The sequence below is a fragment of the Danio rerio genome, chromosome 2, assembly GCF_052040795.2.
Source record: "Danio rerio strain M-AB ecotype USA chromosome 2, GRCz13ab, whole genome shotgun sequence".
In the NCBI taxonomy this organism is placed as follows: Eukaryota; Metazoa; Chordata; class Actinopteri; order Cypriniformes; family Danionidae; genus Danio; species Danio rerio.
The window spans coordinates 30,930,524-30,947,347 of NC_141022.1; the positions used below are offsets into that span (position 1 = coordinate 30,930,524).

Below are 16,824 nucleotides of genomic sequence, written 5' to 3' on the forward strand. Positions count from 1 at the left end.
ATTAGTCTCATTGCATTCACAGTGACATTCTGAGTCGGTTGATAACCAATTTTTAGTGTCAGCCATTTTGAATTATGACTAAAAAATGTATTATTTTTTAATGCATTTAGGTATTGTCACCAACATTGATATGTATCTTCAACCGTCTCCATACCCTTAAGATGCTGAAAAAGTTTTGGAGCAGTGTCATCTTGTGGCCAATACTTATAAAGAAATTTTGAAAAAGATTAATAACTTCTGCTGCATTAACCTCATTTTCTGCACCTAACCAGTTTGTTTTTTGTTTTTTTTTTACATACAGTGTGCGGTAATAAATTCCATTTAAACAACACTTTTCAAGCTGTTCATACTCGCATCCAATATCTCGCTTATCATGGGGGCATGAATGAAATGTTCCTGAATGAAAGTAAAAGTGCCAAACTGCAGTTAAAGTTGACAAATTAAAAATGAAACACCCGAAATTACATGAAACTCCAGAGCAAATGTGGATAGCGTGGTGACGCAATGGCGTTAATCGAATTATGTGCTATGTAAAACGGGATCCTGAAAGGAACATTCATAAATCAAATAATTTAAACACCTTAATCATATTATTGTCTTATTCAGATTAAGGCAAATAATTTGACTGCTGATGTCCATTTAAACGTAGTCACTGTTGTTATATTCAGTTTTACTTTCACATAAACCATGAAAGCACATCTGCAAGTCTCAAATAAATGCACAATTATTAGTTTCAGCATCTTGCCATTCATTCATTATTGTTTCCTATAAGATCTGTCACCAAAAAAAAAACTCCACAAAAAGGAGACGTAAAACAAGGATCAATATTGGCATTTCCAAGACGGAGAGAGATTGCAACAAGCTTGGACTTGAGAGAGACGCTGATCCTGCATGTGTTTTATTAGACAGGTGAGCAGCTGTTTATATGATGTTCTAATATCGATCCAGCTTACCACAATGTGAAACACCACCCACTGAGCCAATACATACTGTAGAGCAAAGTTGCAGAAGAACCATCAACACACTCTAATGCACTTTTGTAACTGTTTTGACCATGTAAAACAACACTGAGTAACCATGTAATAAAACTTGATTCAATTCAAATATTTGAAAAACACGTTTGTTAAATTTTGCATTTACCATTACATGTACATTAAATATTGAAACATTTAACAAACACTTTAATCCAAAGCAACTTACAACTGATAGATGGATGGATGGATGGATGGATGGATGGATGGATGGATGGATGGATGGATGGGTGGGTGGGTGGATGGATGGATGGATGGATGGAAGGATGGATGGATAGATAGATAGATAGATAGATAGATAGATAGATAGATAGATAGATAGATAGATAGATAGATAGATAGATAGATAGATAGATAGATAGATATGTAAGTAAATGCTACAAAATTGTCTGTCTTGAAAAGATTACATTAACACCTTTCACAGACCTTTACGGAAAATTACTGGCAATTTTTCTGGAAAGGGATCATGTGTGAACAGGCCATTTTTAAAAATACTGGTAAATTCATACTGGCCATTTTGCCGAAAAAGAAGTTGTATCATTACTGGCAATTTGCCGGAAGGCTGCTCTTTTGTGAACGCAGAAGAAAATTTGCCAGAAAGAGTGCGTTCACTATTGGCAGCTGTGGAAAAAATAATCGATAAAATGCCTATAATAAACCGCTATTTGTTTACCTTCAAGCTCTGCTTCAGTTGTTAGATGCGTGTGCACGTGAATCAGCAAGATATATCCAGTTGCAGACACGCAGAACCACACACATTTCAGGACATACAATCCAGGACACACAATCTAGGCAGGGGCGAACCATATGGTTCATGATGGATCCGGAGAATTATCGCCACTTACTGTAATCGACAAATATGGCGATCAAGACCATCAGTGAACAGTTTAGAGCAGGGATGTCCAAACTCGGTCCTGGAAGGCTGGCGTCCTGCATAGTTTAGCTCCAACTTGCTTTAACACACCTGCCTGATAGTTTCTAGTATACCTAGTAAGAGCTTGATTTGCTGGTTCAGGTGTGTTTAATTGGGGTTGGAACTAGGCCCTCCAGGACTGAGCTTGGACACCCCTGTTTTAGAGTTTCTCATTTCAGTCATTATTTCATTATTACATCGTAATGATCATTTTAACATCTGTGCAGTTTTGGTACTCCTATAAATAAAAATTATTTGTTAAAACAGAAATGACTATTATTTGATTCAGCAAATAAATACTATTCAATCACTGGATTAATATATTAATATAGTGTTATGCATTTATTAAATGTAAAAAGATTTGTATTACATATAAAGATCTATTATAGCCTACAAATATTAACTTGCTAATATTTCCATTATTATAATGAATCCATTATATAAATTAAACCTGTCTAATTTAGATTGTTTATATTTCTTTGAAAAATGGTTCAGCAAAGCCAGCAAACAAGTGTTTGCTATTGTCAGATAAATAATGACTGATCATCTATGATGACTGATAGAAAACTTTTCAGTGTATTATATCAAATGGCGATCGGAAACAATGTTCCCCATTCGCCCATCTCGATTGCCATACTTGTGAAATAGTATTCACTATTGTCTATTGTTTACACTATTTTTTAACAATACATATAAATATATTGATGATGAGGTCAGAGAAGACATTAATAATTAACATCTGTTATAACCATATATGGTTCGCTCCTGCCTAGATTGAAACGTGGGTCTGCAGGTCTGCAGCTTGATATTATTGGAAGCAGCCGGTAAGCGCCAGCACACACAGATATTATGCACATCTCAACATGTGAAAGTGTTGCTCCATATGTTTTCATTGAAATTGTTGACAATACTTATCCATCCACAGAATTTGTAGTCATCAAATGTGTAAACATTTACCTGTGGTTCGCGCTTTTGCCTTTGGATGGACAAAGCAGCTGCATGAATGCTAAAGCTTTAAATAAAAGTAAAACCATCAACAAAAGCCTGACCACTTCTATGTTGACAAACACAGCGTAGCCGTTTAGAGCTCATTTCTGGTTATTGATGTCAGAATGTATCAGTATTTTGGAATGGATGTGTGAATGGTCTTTTCTAGAAAAATTCTGGAACGTCCTTGCCTGTGTGAACAGTGCTTTTTTGAATTTACCGGTGAAGTCGTTCTGTTAGTTTTCTGGATATTTACCGCTAACGATGTGTGAAAAGGTTACTTTCAGCTATTTACATTTGGACTTTCTAGTTACTTCCACACCCTGAATGTAATGGCTGAGAGAGTAGAGGCAAATTTGAAATCTTCCTCTCTTCTGAACAACATAATGAATCTTTCTATATGTTTTCGCCTCCCTTTAGTAACCGAAGCACTGTTGTTGTTTTGATTTTGCAATTGCAGCAAAAGGAAATGCAAAAATCATATTTGTTGTAGTTTCCATTCATCCCTATAGAAGTTTCCCAAAATATGATGACTTCTGCTTTTGAGAACCCCATAAATGTGGAAAAAAAAGCTCTATTATTCATCTCCTGGAAGTCATTTCAAAATCAAATCAGCTCATCTGGATGTTTTCCCCCTCCATAATCTGCATCCAATATCACATCAGGATATTTCACCAGCTGGTGCGATAACGCATTGTGCAAACATCTAGGCCTGCTTGTCACATCACATATACATTTGCATAGATTACAGGTGAAAAAGGCGGCTTTGATATGATAACAAGCGTGTGTCACTTTCTCCGAGATCCTGCGAGCGTCCCTTGTGTGCATTTGCAGAGCCCCCCGTATCGCTCGCATCAGTACATTACTTATATGTTCATTTCCATTTCCACTCTAATTTGACTTTCTCTTTGTGTCTGCGAAATTCAATCCAAATTTCGGGAGACAGCCATCATGTTGGTAATTATGCTGAAGTCTGGATGTAATTAATTTTATTGGACCAGTTAATCGATTCCTGATGAAAAGGGAGATTAAACTGATAGCTCTCCTCTCCAGTCATCGGGGCTCCTCCCTCCTGGATTCGGGCTCGCGCGCACGCTTTGGCTAAGCCATTACTCCTAAATGAATCTGTAGTGTGACTCTGGCTGCGAGCCAGGGCAGATAAAATGCTCAGACAGTCTCAGTCCCGGCAGCCGTGGCTTGATCTTTCAGAGAGCGAGCCTTTTGGGTGGGGGATTGGTTATGCATGATGTCTAAACAGGTGTGGTGCATCTATTAATCAGGTGCAGCCATTGCTCATCGTTTGATGCAGGTCATAATTTAGTTAGTGTCATTTTTCAGAAGCAATGGCGAAGCAATACTGTGTCTTTTCACATTGACTATGTGAACTAATTGGCAAAAGCGACGATAATAAGGCCCCTAATGCGATAACATACAAATTAAACTTATCGCTCTAAATGATGAAGCACAAAGAGTCATGAGCGGGCGAGCTAAATCAATTTAGCGAGAGTAGCGTGTTTGGGAAAAGGGAAGAAAATGACAAGGGAGATCTGCTGTTGGGGGAAGAGTGCAGATCCTGGGCGAATGAGAATAAATCCGGCAGCTTGCTTTAATGATGAGAGACAGCGTTCCGAGTGCCTTCTGGCAGTTTTGTATTACCTGCTAAAATGAGCTGACATTTGCATTTGAAAATCCTCCCTCCTGAAAAGATACAATTAATTCTCAACACCTAATGGTATTTGCTTGGCAAATCTGTGGCACGTCACGCTCAAATTTAAGCCCTCTGTTGAGTATCTTGGCAGTACATTTGCTCGGAACGTGCAAGTTTCCAGTCCAATCATCCAATCTAGTCACCTTGGAGCTCCTTGCAGACCTTGCTGCTCTTTTGTTGAGGCAGAACACAAGATTTGATATTCCATGTTTGTCATTCTCTTTGGAGGACTTTATGTATTAGTTCTATTGTCAGGCTGTTCTCTAGGCACAGGAGGTGATTCTTGGCCAGATTTAGCTGCATAGAGAAATGATGAAATAGCTGTGACATGTCACAATGTTTCACTGTTCGTGTAAACATCTGCTATCAGACAATACAATGTTTGGCATACAGCCCTGTTGTTTTCAGGGTTTGGAAAACCGAGACAGCAATTGACAATCAGTCCATTTTGAAATGCCAGCATACGCTTTTACTTAGCCGATACGTTCAGTAATATCAGACCGAGTGGAAAATAGCATTTAGTAAAGCCTGAGCACATTGCTCTACAGTCTTCGCTGGATGAAAGAAAATAAAGGCACTTTCAGAGACTGTTTTTTAATCGTTTCAATTAGAGGAACTTTAAGAAATGCTATATCTCAACTGCACAGACAGACGAGATTGTCACACACAAAAACTTCACATAATTTCTTTTATTTTCATTATTAAGAATTTTGCTTAAACTGTTTGTGGAAGTAGAAACAATGAAGGCAGAAGTTGTACCGAGTACACTGTCATACAATGCTGAGCATATATTGGTAGACCCCTCACAAGTCTATATTTTAAATTCATAATTTTAATAGGAAGCTATACTATATTATATTTGTGCACAAACATTAGATTAGTCAGTACTGAAGCCAAATCTGGAGCTTATCTAACAAAATAACTTACCATAACGATCCAAAAACTAGTAGACCCAAATTTATATGTTATCGAAAAATATTAAAACAAATTTATAAAAGAGGAAAAATCAAGAGCAAAAAAATTAGTTGGTTGTAATTTTTTTGTTTGCAATGTTTACCTCGAATTTAATTGTATTATCTTTCAATTTCTAAATATGTTTGGTGACTAAAATATTATTAAATATAAAATATTGTTTTAATAAATATATATGTTTAATAAATAAGTTTTGTTTAAATGCACCGTAATACATTGCCTATATTCACTGAGAGATAAAAATATTCAAAATGGGGTGAACTCAATTACTGTAACTGAAGGGGATGCTGACAACGGAGTGCCGATCCAAAAGTAGGTTTATTAACAAGAATGGCTAGGCAGGCAACAGTCAACAAAGGGGCAAACAGATGTATACAGGAACTCCAGAGTCATGGTCAATAAACAGGTGGATGGTAAAAGGCAGGAAGTGGACAAGAATAAACAATAAAACAAAGCAACAGTAAGACAAGGGAAGGAAATCGTATCGTAATGCTCAGTACAGTTAAACAAGACTCAGCAACTGGTGTGTGTGTCTGTGCTGCTATTAAAGTCCATGTATTCAGTTTTGAACAGCTTCAGCTGTGTGTGTTAGCAATCAGCTAAATCAGGAACAGGTGTGAGTGTGTGGTGCATGAAAGGATTTGTAGTCCTGAGTAAAAGTAAATGATTCTCAGTGATCTACAAGCCTGGATCTCTGGTGATTGTGACAATTATGCCGAGCACTGCAAATGAACATTAGAATTTGATTTAATTGTCAAATGCTATTTATCTAGATGGAACTAGTCAATGGAAGAAAGAAAGCCACTTGAGACTTGAGTAAATAGTGAGCAAATTTTTATTTTAGCATGAACTGTATCTCTTAAATTGAAAGAATGAGGTCAATAGCATATGGTAAAGCGCTAAAAGCACCAAATATGTCTCGCATATCTTTTGGTTTTGTCACAAAACCAGAAGCACATCTTCCTCTCCTCTTACAATGGAAATGTGCTGTCTTAAACTGTCCAAAAGTCAACTGCAAACAAAACCAGCTCTGTAGAGCAACTGTCGGGAGCGCATATATGCGAACACCGCTGCCCTCCTGTTTTTCTCTAAACGTCACCAAAAACAGGACTTATGTAGCAGTTCTTAATAAAGTCGGCGAGAGGGGCAGGATAGAATTATGAGACATTTCTGACTCCTCGGCTGTAACGGCGCCAAAAAGGTGTCAAGCTGATATCGATGGCAAAGGTGCCCACGAGGACTATGAATAGCAAATACATTTCTGCATTTATACTCTGAATTTGAATTACTCCTGGCAGGATGAGGTTGCAAAAATCACATCTACGGCTATCTGTGTCCTGGGTTGTAAGCGTGACACTGCTCCGTAATCCTGCCAATCCATATTCATGTATCATTCTGCCAGCTTCTATCAGGACCAATTCTATTACCAGAGCCAAGGAAGCAGAGCCCCGGTAATACATTTAGATAGATCATTATTACGCTTAAAACTTTAATATTGAAGTTTGTAATAGCAGCATGTGTTATAGTTTAAGCCTGCACAGTCAAGTGTCTCTTACCATGACGCATCTTCCGTGTTGTGAGATAAATACTTTTTTAAAAATAACTAGAATAGTAAATGCTTGCATGGGTTAATAGCTTGATAAATTTTTTTATTTATAAACACAGTGATTTAAATGCACTTTTTTATGAGTGTGTTATTATATGTATGTGTTTAAAAATATATGTATGCATGTATATACAGTATGTATGTATGTACAGTATTTATGTATGTACAGTATGTATGCTTGTATGTTATTGTATGTGTATATATATCAGGGATGTACCGCTGAGTTTTTTTTTTTAATTTTTTTTTTACCGCTGAGTCCAAGTCATTTGATTTTGAGTATCTACTGATACCAAAACCTGATCCAATGCTTCTATGATGCACAGATCCAGATCCAGGATGTTCCTTATTTTTTATTTAATTCACCTTGATTTAACATTTAACAACTTGTTAACAAACAGAGCACTTCTGTGATGTAGCATGAACAATCAAATAGTAAATAAAATTAATTTTTCATTTTTGAACTTTAGTGCAACAGTAAATATATATATAAAAAAATCTATAATATATAAACAAATAGAACCTCAACTTGAAATACCCGACAGACAATCCCAAGATTACATATCTCAGAGTTTGCTATGCAATCTCTATGATATGTCATCATTCATTCATTCATTTTCTTTTCAGCTTAATGTGGGGTGGCCACAGCGGAATGAACCACCAACTTATCCAGCATGTTTTTGCACAGCAGATGCCATTCTAGCTGCAACCCATCTCTGGGAAACACACACTCATTCACACTCACACACTACTGACAATTTAGCTTACCCAATTCACCAGTATTGCATGTCTTTGGACTGAGGGGGAAACCGGAGCACCAGGAGGAAACCCATGCGAATGCAGGGAGAACATGCAAACACCACACAGAAATGCCAACTGACCCAGGTGAGGCTCAAACCAGCGACCTTCTTGCTCTGAGGTGACAGCACTACCTACTGCACCACTGCGTCACCCTGTTGTCTTCATCAACCATCAACTTTCTAATACATCCAGACCGCAGACATATTCGCGCTTTCCGCTTCAATCTGCTTCTGTGTTCTAATTTGCCGGCATTTTACCAGTAAGTTAACGTCTCTGCAACAAAGTGATGTCTTGCCACATACGTTGCTGTTTCTGCGTGAAGTGAAGAAAAAGGTCTAAATATATATATATTCTCATTATTAGTAAACATAATGTATAAACATAAACTATGTAAAACGAATGAATGAACGAATTTAATAATACATAAATACATATATAAATACACGTCCAGATCCAATCACATGAACAGAAATCGGGCACGATCACATGATTTCAGACTCGACTGGAATCAGATGTTATCCCGCCATCAGGACTCGAATATTAGTCTTTTTTTGCGACCGGTATGCGCAGTTAAACCCATGTGACATCATGTGTGAAGTAGATTGGCAATTGCCCTATTGGTTGGGTTTAGGAAAGAGGAAGGGTGGGGGAATCGGTGGGTTGGTCAGTCAGTAAGTCTGTGAGTCGACAGACTCATTGAGAACAACAGGCGCAAATGGCACTTGCAAGAGAAATTTGAGATCTGAAAAAGCGTACTGTACACAACGACCTCTGGAAGATTTGCGAAAAATCAAAACTGCAAAAAAAAAGTAGCACCTGGGATTACCCCTGATTAATGAAGGGACTAAGCCAAAAAGAAAATAAATGAATGAATTGTTCATAGTCAATGCATGATTGTGCCCAGAAGACTAAAAAACAAAAATGTTCACCGGTAGATGAATGGACATCATGATTAAAGACACTTTTTGCTTGCTTGTGAGTTTTTGTGTGCATGTAGCCTGCAAGTAACATAAAAAAAAGATAAATTTATGCATATTTGCAGGACATCAACAAAAAATCAGGGCTTTGCAGATTGTCCTAGTAACAGTGGTTCTTCTCTCGTTTTTGCTGTGATGGTCAGTGTGCTGCGGCCCTTCAGGACTGTTAAATATTTCCCCAACAGCTCACTGTCCGTCTGAATTCAGACTTAGTGTTGACCTCCTACAGAAACTCTGTCATCACACTGAACAATCTCTCACACATACACACATACCTGCACAAAGCACTTTGTTATATTTTTGAAGCCTTTGTTAGGATCTCCATTTCAATTGTGTGGGTGTTTTGTTTTTTTATTGCTCAGGTCTTTTTTTCATCGTCTTCTCTAAAGCAATTTGTCAAATATATTTTCTTCTCTAAGCAAAAAGCAATTTATGTCATTAAAGTCATTTAAGAGATCAAGCCAAATGAAAAGTAAAACTGTGCTTTAACCAGCACTTTGCGGCAGATATTCTTTTTTTGGAAACAAGCAGCGCATACATAATTACAAATAAAAAGCGCTATCGTAAACATGGTGTGTTCTGTTTCACTTAATAAGCTTCCAGAGCAAAATATGAATAATGCATTAAAGTTTTTTTTTTCTGTTTCTTTTTTGTCTCAAGGTACCGATGGATAATTCAATTACTTTTTGAAGAGACCAGACCTAAATAATGCAATTAGATTTTTATAAGCCACGCAGAATACAAAACCTGTCATAAAATTGTAATGCTTTGCGATACAATTTCAAATGCAGGACCATTGCGAGCTCTTTTTGGAGAAAACTCTGAAACATTATGGAATTAATCAGTCAATCGATTCACCTTGCCATTGAGGTGCAAGACACACAGGCAGCTCTCTTTGCTCTCGCGTCTGAAGACTGCAGAGATGAATGAATTGTGAAAGTCAGCTTTGTTTTGTCATCTTGAGCTCTCTTTTTTAGCTTGCAAAAGTGCAGGCGTGAATTGAATGCATCTACACAAGAGTAGAAGGTGGAAAGCAAAAATAAAAGGCACAAGTTGTACGAGCAGAGACTGTGGGGCGTTGGATTATAGGCCAAGGTGTGATGTTCAGTAATCCTGGTGACACTAAGCAAATGTTAACCTGAGCAACTAAGAATTAATGAGGGTTTAAAATTCCCTTTAAAAGTGTGCAATGTTATGTAAATGAACTATCTTACTTAATGTACAGGGACCGTGACAAATAAACACCATCATCAGCAATGAAAATAACCTTTTACAAATTTTATTATTGATTATTCGGGTGTCTTTGCTTTACAGAAATAAAAAATATTGTGTGTTAAATGCAGCTGGAAATTATGGAGGTCAGGCACAAGATCCAATATGCCCAAAACATGATAAATTTGCTTTGAAATTCATATAAGCATATTCGCTTGGTTTTTCTTATGCAATTCTTAACACAATATGCACATGGGGTTTCAAGAAAAGTTTTCCTCTTTACTTAAGGGCATTTTCTGCATTTCTTTAACCAAAAAGCAATATTGAGAAATATTATTTCAATTTAAAATAACCACATAAAAAATTATTTAATCTTGTGGTTTTTATTATTAGTATTACAATAATCTGAAGATTCTTCGGAAATCACTATTATATGTTTATACTTGTTTGTTTGTGTTGTCATGAAGACAGAAGAAGTTATTTTGAAGAATGTTGGAAAATGATAACCAATGAATTCCACGAAAAGGATGTCAATTGTTATTGGTTTCCAATATTTAAAAAAAATCTAAGTTGTTTGAAACAAGTCAAAGGTGCGTAAATGACAAAATGTTCATTTTTTGGGAGAATCATTCCATTAAGTCAAGTAATACTTTTTAATAATTTCACCCACTAGCCACTTTATTAGGTACACCTCACTAATACCGGGTTGGACACCGTTTTGTCTTTAGAAGTGCCTTAATCCTTCGTGGCATAGATTCAACAAGGTACTGAAAATCGTTCCTCAGAAATTTTTGTCCGTATTGACATGATACCATTACGCAGTTGCTAAAGATTTATCGACTGCACATCCATAAAGGCCGATTAGACATTTGCACTAACAAGCAGTTGGACAGGTGTACCTAATAAAGTGGTCGGTGAGTGTATATTAAATAATAAAAACCATGTCTTTTTCCCAAAACTGAAAAAAATCGGGGCCTGGATACAATGTTTGTGAATTTTAGGGGGGTTACCATGTGGTCGCATATTATTGAATCTCGTATCTAGATTGGTCAGTTTGAACGCCTCTGTATTTGGGCTTTGGTTACACAGTCAAGGAAGAGACAAAACTAAATTGTAACTTTTGCGACTTTTTCTCTCTGGCACTTTCTTTGGGCCCTACTCTCTGTCTCTCTTTCTCTCCCTTTAACTTTTTTTACATTAACTCTGGTTACATTTATTTACTCATACAAGCATTCATTTTCTTTTTGGCTTAGTCCCTTTATAAATCAGGGGTCGCTAACTGTCAACTTGTCCAGCATGTTTTACACAGCGGATGCCCTTCCAGCTGCAACCCATCACTGGGAAACATCCTTACACTCTTATTTACACACATACACTACGGCCAATTTAGGCAGGTTTTATTTTATTTATTTATTTATTTAGCTAGCTAGCTAGCTTACACGTTTCACCTGTGCCTTATGTCTTTGGACTTGTGGCGGAAACCAGAGCACCCGGAGGAAACCCACACCAACATGGGGAGAACATGGAAACTCCACACAGAAATGCTAACTGACCCAGCAGAGGCTCGAACCAGCGACCTTCTTGCTGTGAGGTTACAGCGCTACCCACTGCGCCACCAAGGTTACATTTAATATTATTTATTTTATAATTTCATAAATTTATTTTGTAACTAATTCATTCATTCGTTTTGTTTTCGGCTTAGTCCCTTTATAATTTGGGGTCGTCACAACGGAACAAACCGCCAACTTATCCAGCATATGTTTTTTGCAGCGGATGCCCTTCCAGCCGCAACTCATAACATCCACACACACTCATTCACACACACACACACACTTGTACACTACGGTCAATTTTAGTATGCCCAATTCACCTGTACCACATGTCTGTGGACTTGTGGGGAAGACCACAGCACCCGGAGGAAACCCACGTGAACACGGGGAGAACATGCAAACTCCACACAGAAATGCCAACTGACCCAGCTGAGGCTTAAACCAGTGACCTTCTTGCTGTGAGGTGAAAATGCTACCCACTGTGCCACCGCGTGCCACCAAAATATTGTTATTAAATCATTTATATAAATATCTATTAATTTGCAGGCCCAGTCTGAGCTCAGAGGTTCGAAAAAATATTGCAACAGATTGCAACAGATAGCCTCTCAGATGCCAATCATCACAATTATTATTTATCCTGATAGCATCAGATAATCCTCATGAAAAGAAAAATCTTTGTTCTGTACACCATTTTTCACTTGGGACGTTTACATTTGTTGCACCAGACAGTGAACCAAAAGGCCAGTGAGCAGCGTTTTAACTGGAGTGATGCCTAATCCTCACGGGAGAATCCGTCTACCATGACAGCTTATATACTGCAACTGACAAACTCACGTCCTGCCCTGCACATCGTTTGAGGTCTGGCCACAACAGTGATGGATCCTGTTATTCACTGATCAAAAAGTCAACTTCGCAACCTTCAGAAAATGAGGCAGCCAAGCAAACCATCAAGCCGGAGCCTCCTGTTTATTTCTTAAAGGTATCATATTTTCTGCATAGTGTAACTATTAAACAGGAAGTTACAAGGGAGAATTTTAAGTGTCTTGAATCAAGTACACTAAAAAAATCCAACTTGAAAAAAGTTGCAAAATCCGTAAAAATGCCTGTACAGCTATATTTAACACATTTACTTAACCTAAACCTAAATTGTTTTCATTAAGTTAAAAAGATTAGTTTTGTGAGCAAAACTTTGCAAGTTCACCCAAAAAGCTTCTGCCAACTTGCGACTTTAAGTTGAGTTAATCTGAGACCTTCTCACTTGAGGATAAATAAAGGCTATTTAAGTTTATTCATTCATTCATTTTCTTTTCGGCTTTGTAACTTTTTTAATCCGGGGTCACCACAGCAGAATGAACCATCAACTTATTCAGCACATGTTTTACGCAGCGGATGCACTTCCACTTGCAACCCATCTCTGGTAAACATCCATACACACTCATTCACACTCATACACTATGGAAAGTTTAGCCAACCCAATTCATCTATATTGCATGTCTTTGGACTGTGGGAGAAACCGGAGCACCCTGCGAACACAGGGAGAACATGCAAACTCCACACAGAAACACCAACTGACCCATCCGAGGCTCAAACCAGCAACCTTCTTGCTGTGAGGTGACATTACTACCTACTGCGCCACTGCACAACTGCAGAAAGACTTTTAATGTGAATTTTTATCTCACATTCATCTAGTTTGCACTACAAAAAGAAACACTTAGCCCGTATGAACTGTTATTTGTATTTAACTGTTGTGTACAGGTATGAAAGTTTTTTCCTAACAAAATCAAAATTAAATTTTCAATGCCTAAAAAGATCAAATAATAAATTAAACTTTCAAAACAACTACTCAAATGATAAATCAAATGATCAAATAATAAATCAAAATGCGTTCTCAAATGAGAAATCAAAAGTATTTGATATTTTATTTTCATGAACAACTCAGTAAAATCCTGCAATAATTAATTGACAAATCAAATGCTCACACTATAATTTACATGGAGGAACCTGCTGATTACATTCACACAGCTGGAAGCTCATGATGGACTGATTGCTAAGACTATAAAGACACCTCATTCACACAAGCTGTGTCCCTGATGGCACACTATACACGATGTACTTATGCACTCAACAGTATAGTATATGTATGTAGTGTCGTGCTGTTTTTACTAAGTGGAAATTTAAACCGTTTCTCAGGTGATGTTTGACGGTTGCCAAATCAGTCAATTAAATGACCAAACTATCAAATAATACCTGCCGTGAGTATAACCACATTCACCATCCGGAGACGGTATAATCACTCTCATAGGAGAATTTTACTTTCACACTCTAAAATAAAAAAAAAGTAATCAAACATTAATAATCAAAAGCTCCACTCATTCTGCTACTTGAGCAAAGCAGTGGCTGTTGAGTGTGTGAAGTGTCCAACATTCAACACTTCATTTGGCTAGTTAAATAAGTGCATCATCTGGGTAATTAAAGTGCACTTTTTTTTTTTTTTACAGTTTTTAGTGTGAACTCACTTCTTACACTATTTACACAACAAAATGGCATAGAATAGTGCATAGGTATATGATTTGGGACAAACCTAGACTGTTTGCTGAGTCTTGTTTTCCCTGTGAAGCATTACAAAGTGGTTTTCTCTGTTTGTCCTGCCATGTTTTGATCCTTGTCTTGTTTATCGTTATTGTTGTTTTACCTCCTGTCCTGTTTCTATTTCTGTGTCTAATAAATAAAATTGTCTCTGTTTTAGTTGTTTGTTTTTTTTTATCAATTGATCTCTATTTGTTTGTTAGGATGTCTTATTTCTTTGTACCAATTGCCAAGAGTTTTTGTTGTTGTTGTTGTTTTGTTCACTCAACTTCAAACATTTTAGGTCAGTGCAACTGATGTTTTCAAATGTTGAGTAAATGTTGAGGAAAAAAAACAAAAGGAAATAAGGATTATGTTTTTTTCTTTTTCACTTAACTTAAGAAATTCCAGTTCTGCAGACAATAAATGTTCAGTTGGCACAACTTAAAACGTTTTTTTTTACAGAGTGGTTCACCTCTCCAGAAAACTAATAAATAGTCTTAACACAACCTTATTGTTACCTAACTAAATGTTTTTTGTATTACTGACAAATAATTTAGGTCAGTGCAGCTGATATTTTCAAAAGTTGAGTGAGGAAGAAAAAGCGAAAGGACATACGGATTATGTTTTGTTGTTGTTGTAGTTGTACTGGCTCAAAATTTGTTACAGTGTAGCACACTTTAACATGTGAAACGCTACATATGAAATTGTACATATAACATGATAACCTATTGGTAAGTTGACAAATTGTGCATTCATCCAGACAGTAGCCCCTTTCACACATACAGACCTTTCCGGAAAATTACTGGTAATTTTCCGGAAAGGTTGTATGTGTAAACAGGCCCATTTAAAATACCGGTAAATTCGTTCTAGCTGTTTTCCGGAAAGAGAAGTTGTAACATTACCAGTAATTTGCCGGAACGCTGCGCTGTGTAAACGCAGAAGGAAGATTGCCGGAAAGAGCGCGTGCACGTCTAGAACATGCTGACGTGAGACGTCTGCTTTAGCCAATCAGAACAGTCAGACGCATTCACGTCCGCGTGGTTTATGAGAATAAAAGCCTTTGAATATTTTCCCAGACACATTTAGCTGCTAGAAATTAGTCAGATAATGTTTATATGTTCATCTTAATGCCAACTGTGTAAATAATCATCGATAAGATTCTTATGATAAGCCGTTGTTTGTTTACCTTTAAGCTTTGCGTGTGCCCGTGAAACAGCCCGTGAGCGCCTGCACATACACATATGAACATCTTGACATGCGAAAGTGTTTCTCTTCATGTTTTCATAGAAGTTGTTCACAATACTGATCCATCCACAGAGTTTGTAATGTAGTCAAATGTTTACAAATAAAAGCGCTGCCATTTAGAGGTAATTTCTGGTTAATGATGTCAGAATTTACCGGTATTTTGTAATGGATGTGTGAATGCTCTTTTTCGGAAAAATTCCGTAAAGTCCTCGCCTGTGTAAACAGCGCTTTTTTGAATTTACCAGTAAAGTCGTTCCGGACATTTTCCATATATTTACCGGTATCACTGTGTGAAAGGGGCTAGTGTTTAAGGTGCTAATGTGAAAGGAAGAAAATGTGTTGTTTTTCCAAATGTATTGTTTTAAATGTATTTGTCATTCCAAAGGCAGAAGTGCTGACAAAAATTAGAGCCCGGCTGAAATGTTTGTGGATTTCCGGGTCGGTTACTATGTGGTCACATATTGACAAATCTTTATCTTGATTGGTCAATTTGAATGCCTCAGTATGTGGGCTTTGGTTACACAGTCAAGGAAAAGATTGCAACTTTTGCTCTCTCTTTTTTCTGCTCTGGCTCTTTTTCTCTCTTTTTCTCTCTGGCTCTCCTGCTGTCTGGCTCTTTCTTTGGGCCCTACCCTCTATCTCTGTCAAAACTCTCCTACATGTTTAGCTACTATAACTGCACTTATTTCTGTTTTGGTATACGATTTCAGAGGGATGGTTTGACTAGAAATGCTTAGTTTTTTAACTCCAACCTTTTTAGTCATTCGGTTGCGGCAGAATCACAGTTAGAACTTCTGTAGTTAAATAGCCATTCTTACAAATGTGAGCTGCTTTGTGAACACATTGTAAAGAAAAATCCTTGAGTTGTGGCTGCTAGAACTTTACCTTTAAATTACCTTTAAAATTGACAGTAAAATACCACTTTTTATTTATTTATACAGTGTTAATAAACCAATGATTTGATGTACTAACATCTGCACATTGTTCATTTGTTTCACAGACAAAAACACAACCAAAGCAGGTGATAATGAGACAGCCATATAAAGAAGCCAATGCTCCTTACAATCAGCATACCCACAAGCAGAAAAACATAATAATATATGGAAGGCACTCAATGTCATTATCACATCTACTAAACACCACCATGGTAACTCATATGAAACCAAAGTAATGCAATATACATTATTTATCAACATTAGATTTTATATAAAACTGATGAGATCAATAGTAATGTAAAAAAGAAAAAGTGGTGTCATT

At 37.0% G+C, this 16,824-nt stretch overlaps 1 long non-coding RNA gene across 1 annotated transcript in view; it reads left to right on the forward strand.

Moving 5' to 3' along the window:
* The window catches only part of LOC147846376 (uncharacterized), an 80,800-nt gene extending 66,306 nt beyond the window's left edge, over positions 1 to 14,494 (forward strand). Inside the window, exons 5-6 of the long non-coding RNA XR_015478534.1 lie at positions 11,690 to 11,824; positions 11,907 to 14,494. This is a non-coding gene — a long non-coding RNA (uncharacterized LOC147846376). The remainder of the gene's footprint in view (positions 1 to 11,689; positions 11,825 to 11,906) is intronic.
* The last annotated feature ends 2,330 nt before the right edge of the window (positions 14,495 to 16,824 follow it).